The sequence below is a fragment of the Lemur catta genome, chromosome 8 (assembly GCF_020740605.2).
Source record: "Lemur catta isolate mLemCat1 chromosome 8, mLemCat1.pri, whole genome shotgun sequence".
NCBI classification, from domain to species: domain Eukaryota; kingdom Metazoa; phylum Chordata; class Mammalia; order Primates; family Lemuridae; genus Lemur; species Lemur catta.
The window spans coordinates 92,905,785-92,915,395 of NC_059135.1; the positions used below are offsets into that span (position 1 = coordinate 92,905,785).

General features: G+C 39.6%; 1 pseudogene; it reads left to right on the plus strand.

Moving 5' to 3' along the window:
- Window positions 1–917: 917 nt before the first annotated feature.
- Window positions 918–2,213, plus strand: LOC123643572 (annotated as a pseudogene).
- The last annotated feature ends 7,398 nt before the right edge of the window (window positions 2,214–9,611 follow it).

A 9,611-nucleotide genomic window follows, 5' to 3' on the forward strand; every position in this document is an offset into this window, starting at 1 on the left:
GACTAAAACATGTCAGCCAGCCAAAAGCAGGTGTTTATTATACACCTGACGCTGCTGTACCAGGTGCCGAGTAACACGCTATAAAGTCATGAAGAGTAATCCAGATTTTCCAATCTGATGATGAAGCTCCTATGGACAAAGCCAACACATAACAAAGAGCACAGACCAATAAACCTACAGTATTCCCCTATAAATAAAGTAAGTTTTGTACACTGTGCCTGGATGGAGCCCATCTCTCTCTCTTTCTCTCTCTCTTAAAAGCAAACAGCATATTCATTAACGCTTCACCTAATGGGAAAGAGATTTCCTCAGGCTGGTGTCTCCCAGTTGGTCAAAGAATCCACTAGATGTCACTCAAGGTCCCTCAGGGTTCCCTCTCACAGGCTCTGCCCGGCCTTCAATTCCACATCAGAGCATTTTCCTCACCAAACCTCGTCCCCACAGTAAGGCACAGGACGTGCTAGACATTGGTCTCCTTCCGCTGCTTTCCCTAGCACTCTAGGCCTACCACGTTCATTTGTTCATTCAAGAATAATAACAGAGAGCTGATTCTATATCAGACCTTAGTTTAGGCTGTAATGAATTAACGGTGAGTGAAATAGCCATGTTTCTGTCCTCATGGGGTTTATAGTTTAATCTATGAAAGCAGTCTTCATTCTAATTGGTGTTGTTTGTTTTTATTGATTCTCCTTTCAGACTAGAAGCTCTAAAACTTTTTTGGCTACCACACCCAAAGTAAGAAAGAGGGACATTTTACACTGCAACCCACATATACACAAACACACAAACACATAACCACAAAGTTTCAGAGTATAATGCTTACCTTCATGTTGTGCACTGTACTCTGATATCTCCTAGTGTATTCTAGTTCCTGGCTTTTTTCAAAATGCTGGTCATGATCCACTAAATTGATTTCATAACTCACAATAATTCACAATCCTAAGAACAAAAAATACTTGCCTTGAGGATAAGGGCCACCTCTTACCTGTATTCCCAGTGCCTAACAATAGTAAGTAAGCAATCCACATTTTTTTAAATGAATGAAAATTATGAGGACTAATTTGCATTAATGTTTAAATTAAGAAGACAGATATAGATTAAGTGGCTTATAATATGCATAATCTGTGTCCTTAAGAATATATTTAGCCAGGTCTCTTTCTCTTTCGATTGTTTGGACATGAATTAGTCTGAGCACGGCTCCCCGAAGGGTTCAAGAGGAATCAATGATCAAGATGCCTGGTAAACCAAATGGTTCCAAGAAGTCTCAACATTTAAAAAGAAATCCAAAAAGAAAAATTGATGATGTGGAAGTAGAGTTGTCAGAGAAAGAGGTTAGAAACACAGCAAAAAGAAATAAAAATTATCCAAAGCACGTGTCTTCTAAAGGACAAAGCATACTAATCTAAAACAGATAAAGATAGCATCCAACAAGAGAAAAACCTGGCAACCTCTTTGAAAGAGTAGCAGAGAACATTTGCAAACTATAATGGAATCAGTAGAAATGACAATTTTAAGTAAAAGTATTAAAGAAAAAGAAGAAATACAACATCATCTCAACTTCCTGAAGAAAAGATTGCTACAACTGTGTGGAGTCCTTCCTGAAAAACTGAAAGATTTAACTAACGTGTCAAGTTAGTGGAAAGGGCACAGCACAGAGCCAATGAAGAAGGTCTGGCATTATTGCTGGAGGAAATAGATAAAATGGTAGAGACCACAGAGTTGATGACTGGGAATATTCAAAGCCTAAAGAACAAAATTGAAATTCTGGCAAGTAAGGTGTAAGAAAAAGAGAAGACACTAAAACAGGTGCTTCAAGTGGATAGTAGTGGTGTACTCTCTCTTCCAGAATTTTCTCAGAATAGTCTCAAAGCACCCACATGTCAGAAAGAAATTTTGACACTAATTCCAAACCAGAGTGCTCTTCTAAAGGATTTGGATGTTCTTCATAATTCATCCCAGATTAAGAATACGTTAACGTTCACTGAAGAAGCCTATAAGAAACTGGATGCCACTTGAAGAGTTTTTTTTAGATTGCTCCAAATTAATAATGTTTATGAATTTATAAAACTATTAACCCATGATGGTATTACAGAGGCTGAGGCTTCTGCAGCATTTATCCCCTGATATGCACTTTAAAATTAGCCTCTGTGGATCTATTGTTAGCATCTAATGGATTTCTGAAAACTCTTTTTAACAGTTGCCAAATCTAGGAAATCAACATTTATATTGTTGTATCTGCAATTATTTGCCTAAAACCATTAGACAAGAACAGTCATGATCTAATAGTCTATTTTAAACTATTAAATGGAGCTCATTTATTGGTTAAATGTGGAATTGTGGTATGTAAATTATGTATAGTATCTGGTATATAAAAGCATACGTGTTTGCTGTCACTCATTCTGTACTGATGCATTTTTCTGTCTGTTCATCTGGAAGTTGACAAATCCTCAAAGGCCTTCACTTTTTCGGCTAACTCCCTAGTCTTTCTGTGAACTAGTTAAGATTTGCCAGGTATGTTTAACTTTGGAGGTAACATCAACATTTTATTTATTTGATTGGTTAGTGAATAGATGTTGAATGTTTATTTTCTACCATCATGAAAGAAAATAATTTAAAAAGGAACCTTTGCACATTTATTCTCTTAAAACAAAAACCAACCCCCCAAAACCCCTTCTTTATAAATCTTTTCTCATTGTGATAATTAGATTATAGGTGTGAGTAAATTATCACTTAAATATATCAAAAAAGAGTATATTTATATATACACATTATATTCACATTTATCCACAGATAATTTTTTTCAGATGCTAAATAGGTCTTATGCTAGGCACATTACATACCCTGTCAATGTAATTTAATATTTCAGCCACAATCTGGGACTCACATATTTTAAATTCATATAATTAAAAATATGTTCATCTTGCCAAAAGATGTTATGAGGAAGAATTAACTTTTTCAGGTATTAAAACTTATTGTAAATTCTAATAGTTAAAAGAGTTTGATATTAGAGACCATGGCACACACAGAATAAAGGCCTCCAAAGATGCCCTAATCCACAGAACCTGTGCATGTGAGCGTGCATAGCAAAAGGGACTTTGCAGCTGTGATTAAGTTAACGATTTTGAGATGGGGATATTTTCCTGGATTATGTGGATAGATCTAATGCAATCACAGGATCCTCATCAAAGGGGATCTTGCCAGAGAAGGCGATGAGAAAGAAAGAGATTCGAAGATGCTACGTTGCTAGGTTCAAAGATGGGGAAGGGGCTGTGAGCCCAAGACTGCAGGTGGCCTCTAGAAACTGGAAAAGGCAAGGAAATAGAATCTCCCCTAGAGCCTTGACAAGGAGCACATCCCATTTTGGACTTCTGATGTCCAGAATTGTAAGAGAATAAATTTGTGTTGTTGTAAGCCACTAAGATTGTGGTAATTTGTTACAGTAGCAACAGGAAACAAATATGGGGATAGAGTAGATAGCTTGATGGAATAAAGTAAAAAAATCCCCTCCCTGCCCCCCAAAAAATACTTTGAGAATTCAGCATCTGATGAAGGCAATTTAGCAAGTGCGTGTGTGTTTGTATGTGTGTGTGTTTCTTCAATAAGGTGATATTCGGACAACTGGATAGCTGTTTTAAAAAAAAAGTAAAACTTATCCCCAACCCCTTTTTTTTTTTTTTTTTTTTTTGAGACAGAGTCTCGCTTTGTTGCCCAGGCTAGAGTGAGTGCCGTGGCGTCAGCCTAGCTCACAGCAACCTCAAACTCCTGGGCTTAAGTGATCCTACTGCCTCAGCCTCCCGAGTAGCTGGGACTACAGGCATGCGCCACCATGCCCAGCTAATTTTTTCTATATATACTTTAGTTGGCCAGATAATTTCTTTCTATTTTTAGTAGAGACAGGGTCTCACTGTTGCTCAGGCTGGTCTCGAACTCCTGACCTCGAGCGATCCACCCGCCTCGGCCTCCCAGAGTGCTAGGATTACAGGCGTGAGCCACCGTGCCCGGCCATCCCCAACCCCTTATACAACCAGAATTATTTCCAGATGGATCAAAGATTTAAGTACTTAAAAAAAAACACAACTAAAAGTACTAGAAGAAAAAAAAGCATAGAAGGGTTTTGTTGTTGTTGTTTGGTTTGAGGAAAATATGAAACCCAGAATGATAAGGAAGAGGTGGATAATAGTAACTCTCACACATAGTTGGTGGGTGCAAATTGATAGTCAGTTTGGCAACATTCATCAAAATTAAACATGTCCATACACTTCAACCCAGCAATTGCTTTCCCAGGAATTTATCTTAAAGAAATACTTCATTATGTGTACCAAGCTTTATGATAAAAATGTTCATTAGCACATTTTTTATAACAGCAAAGAACTGGACACGGCCTAAATGCCCACTAAATAGAGAAGGTTAAATACATTATGGTACAGTCCTTAGAATGACACACATTTATGTGTTTTGTTAAGGGATGATTCACATACACATTTGTAAGTGAAATAGTATGTATAGTATGATCCCTTGTGTGTAGGGAAAAGAGATACACATTTAGCTTATATATTCAGAAAATTCTGAAAGTGTACACAAGAATTATTAATAGTACTTACCTTTGGGGAATGGGATTGGGAGGAGGAAGTGTTAGATTTTTAAAATATTACATTTTTATGCCCCAGTGGCCTATTGGATAAGGCATTGGCCTCCTAAAATATTACATTTTCTGTATAGTTCTTGATCTCAAAATTGCTAGCGGGTCTTCTGCTGCTATTCAGCAAAAAAGGGGGAAAAAATAGGCAAGTGAAGAGGGAGAGAGTCACGTTGACAGAGCAACAAATCTGGGTCAAATGCCTCAGAGGTATATGCTATCTGATTTTTTTAAATGTTTGGTTTTTTGTTTTTTTTTTTTGTTTAAAGCAGCTCTGTAATTAAAGGAAGCCGGAGCCACAGAATTCTGAGCTTATTGAAAAAATGTATGACATTTTTTTAAAGGTTTAAATTCTTTAAATTTGCTGGTTTTATTTTGCTTTGCTTTAAGTTATGCATGAAGATTCCAGACAGGTAAAAAGGTGAAATTCCACCTTAGTTGTCCAGCTAAGGTAGACAATTATCCAACCAAGTTCTCATGTCAGAGACCAGGTTAGGACTCACATTTGTTTGAAAGCCTGTGTACTTTGTATGTCCCACCTCACCAGCTTAGGCAACAAAATTAAGTCATATGTTTTTTTTTTTTTTTTTTTTGAGACAGAGTGTCACTGTGTTGCCCGGGCTAGAGTGAGTGCCATGGCGTCAGCCTAGCTCACAGCAACCTCAAACTCCTGGGCTTAAGTGATCCTACTGCCTCAGCCTCCCGAGTAGCTGGGACTACAGGCATGCGCCACCATGCCCGGCTAATTTTTTCTATATATATTTTTAGTTGTCCAGATAGTTTATTTCTATTTTTAGAAATAATGGTCTCGAACTCCTGACCTCGAGCGATCCACCCGCCTCGGCCTCCCAGAGTGCTAGGATTACAGGCGTGAGCCACCGCGCCCGGCCTATATGTTTTTTAAAGTTAAAATTCATGCCACTCTGAGCTCTACCTAGCAAGTAAAGTCCAACTTTCCCATAAGATTCTCCTCCCTAGATATCCCCAGTGACCCCAGGGTTACTTCCTCCTTCCAAAGGGGTCTTCTCAAGTTACAGATGGTGGGTGGCTGGTGAGTCAGCCACAGTGCCCTTCTCAAAGCTTCTCCTCCACTGCTGCTGCCTAGAGTCACTGCCAAGGCCGGGGCAGCCTGGCGTGTCTGCATAGACTAGAACAAATGCCTATTCCCTCCTGGCTGTAGCTACCCAGAGTTAGGAGAGGTCCTGCCAACAGTTACACAGTGCAAAAAGGCCAGTCCTTGCCTGCCAACACCCTCCAAGTGTGGACACAACCCTTGTTCCTACTCTCTCAAAGCACAGCCAAGGGCAGGCTGTAGACAAGGAAAAAAATTGCAGACAATAGCAGTGTCTGCCAATATCCGGTAATGTTTGAGGCCACTTTTAAATGAAAAAAAAAAAAAAAAAAAATCTTGCTAGCTCCCAACTATTAAATTATTTTAATTATGCTTCTTAATCATGTATAAACTTTAGATTACGTATAAATGCCTTATTTCTCACACCTTTCTACATATATAAAACTGAAATAATTTTAGAAATTAAATTCACAAAATTTAAAAATTCAGTTAATATTATGTATATAACATGGTGAATCATGTTTGTTGTTTTGCTGAAATTACATTGCCCCTTGAGATGAGAATGTGGACTCATTGCTATGGTATGAGCCTTTTTGTTTGGCATGTTTATAATTGGCTTAATTATCCTAACATTCTTCTCTATTTGAATTTCTGTGAAACTTTTTTGCAGTGTGTTGTAAGCATGCTTGACCTTCTCTTAGCCAGAATGCTGTCATTTCCATAAGAAGTATTCCATTTTTTTCCCTTTAGCCCAAGAAAATTAAAGTTGTAGTTGGTGCCAAATACAGAATCAAGAGTAGTATTCAATTACAAGGTGGTCATCAAATGATTCAGAATAGGCATTAGAATATATTAATTTTTTAAAGAACATAAGAGCAAAAAATTTACATATTTTTGTAGGGAATTTGCAAAAATATTTTCTTAGACTCATACTAGTTTAAGGAACACCCTTGCTACTTTAAGGTGGTCCAGAAGCCAGGGAGCTTGTTAGAAATGCACAGTCTCAGGCCCCATTCCAGATCTAATGGATCAGAACATGCATTGTAACAAGATATCCAGGTGATCTGTTTGCACCTTGAAGTTTGAGAAGCACTAATTTTTTTATTTCCCAATTTAATCTTCAGTGGGCTCACGTGGGGATCTGGCACAATCTAAAGACCCTCCTTTTTTTTTTTTTTGAGACAGAGTCTCGCTCTGTTGCCTGGGCTAGAGTGAATGCCGTGGCGTCAGCCTAGCTCACAGCAACCTCAAACTCCTGGGCTTAAGCGATCCTACTGCCTCAGCCTCCCAGGTAGCTGGGACTACAGGCATGTGCCACCACGCCCGGCTAATTTTTTCTATATATATTTTAGTTGGCCAGATAATTTCTTTCTATTTTTAGTAGAGACCGGGTCTCGCTCAGGCTGGTCTCGAACTCCTGAGCTCAAACAATCCGCCCACCTCAGCCTCCCAGAGTGCTAGGATTACAGGCGTGAGCCACCGCGCCTGGCCAAGACTCCCCTTTTTAAAGGACAAGTATTTATTCTTCTCTTTCCGGGGTTGCAGGTAGGGAGATTTGAGATAAATTCAGATTTCTCCAGGAAAAATGATGAGTATTGGTGACTTCAAAGGGCCCATCTTGGTGATTTTCACAAAGGAAATTCCATTCAGGAACTTTTGTGTCTTGCTTTACACCAGATACTAAAGACTACATAGTGTATAATTCCATTTATATGAAATGTCCAGAGTAGACAAACCCATAGGGACAGAAAGTAGATCAGTGTTGTTAGGGAAAGGGTGGGGGGAGGGAATGGAGAGTGACGACTAATGGGTAAGGGATTTCTTTTTGGGGTGGAATTAAACAGTGGTGATGATTTTTAAATTTTTTTTTTGAGACAGAGTCTCACTCTGTTGCCCCAGCTAGAGTGCAGTAGCAGGATCATAGCTCCCTGCAGCCTTGAACCCCTGGGTTCAAGCAATTCTCCTGCCTCAACCTCTTGAAAAGCTGATACTACAGGCATGGGCCAGCACACCTGGCTAATTTTTAAATTTTTTGTAGCAATGAGATCTCACTATGTTCCAGGCTGGTCTGGAACTCCTGGCCTCAAGCAATCCTCCTGCCTTGGCCTCCCAGAGTACTTAGGATTATAGGCATGAGCCACCATGCCCAGCCTAGTGGTGATAATTTTTGAGGTGAAATTAGTGGTGATGGTTGCACAACTTTGTGAATATACTAAAAAGCACTGAAATTGTACACTTTAAAGGGTGAATTTTATGGTATGTGAATTTTATTTTATTTTTTAAAATAGTGTCTTCACAGTTTTCCTAAAGAACAGTAAATGGATATGAAGCTTACATTTGTTTATCTAAAGGGCTCATCCTGCAGAGTTTCCCAAAGCAAAGGTGTTCCCCTCCAGTCCCCACCAATGTTGAGACTTTAGTTCTATTTATGTTACAAGTCAGATTTATATTTGTAAAGGTCACTGTGGTTTATGGATGGAATGAGGTGGGCTGGGAGGGTCTGGAGATAGGAAGATTAGTTGGGGACTGGTTGCAAGGCTTTATGGGGCATCAACTAGGACAATCCAGACCAGACAAGTATCACCCACAGACACAGCAAATTACAAGATTTGGAAGCTGAGGAAGAGTCTGCTCTGTTTTAAATACCGTGCAGAAATACTACCCATTAGAGATCCAAGCATTTCATTCTTTCAACAATTTTTTTTTGATTAGGCAGTGTCATCAGGCATTATAAGGGATTCAAAGACGACTAAGACGAGGTCCTTGTCCTCCAGTCGTGGTGGTAAGACCATGAAATAGCCGTAAGACCCATCCAGGGCTTAGTATTGTATAACAGAATGTACACTGTGATAAGAACCAAACGGAGGTCGTACCTAGAGCTCTCCACGCCAAAGAAGTAATAAATGATCTGTTACTTCTAGTGGAAGTCCCTTTTGATCTTTGGTGGGAGGCTGACTGGATATTGATACATGAAGATGAGGTGAAGAACATTTTAGTAGAGGCAATAGCATGAACAAAGGCACAGAAATGGAGAGTTGGAGGCAGGAAGGCATATTTAGGGAAGGATGAATGAGCACTGGCTACAAGAGATCGGGGAAGAAAAGTAAGTGAAGAAAGTAAAGCAGGAAAAATATGGATTGACAAGTTGTCTTTTTCAAATGGAGAAACTAGGGGCAGGGTGCGAGAGAGAAGAGAGTCTATACAAATTTCTATCTTTCACTGAGTTGTACACATTTCCCTGATTAGTAAATAATCATTTTGTAGGCTTAGAGGGAAAGTGATTTTGGAAAGTGATTTTATAAAGGCCGGCTTTGGTAGGGTGCTGACGCTAAGACTAAGGAAGAGCAAGAAGGCGCCTGGCAACAGAAAAGAGCACTAACAAAAAATGAGGCAAAAAGGAAGTGTGACGGTCCCCAAATCCCTCCTTCCCCCATTTTAGCTGAGATCATCCAGCCCATAGGCATCTGTGCTATTACCAACTAGTTTGCATCGCCAATAAAATAAAAGAATGCATCTGGCAAAAAACCCTGGCGTGGTAACACCAAATTCGTATTTGTTATTTAAATGAATTAATTCAATTTTAAAAAGCTCATCGTTCCAGGCACACAGAAGACACCCAAACGTTTTATAAATGAACATTGTTTGGGCTTAGTTTTGGAGCCTATATTTAGGAGAGGAAATGATTCAAAGCACAAAACCTATATCCACTATTAGCACTGAATTCAGGACAACCTGGTGCCAGGAGGTCTGGTTAACACAGGTTTCTGGGCCCTCGGTCCAGTCCCTTAAGTCAGTAGGTGCAGCAGGGGTCACAGTCCAAGCAACCAATCGCGGCGCGGCTACAGGGCGGGGCCACAGGTTCCACCTCCTCCTCCCCGCCCGGCATCCCAATGCGCCAGGCCG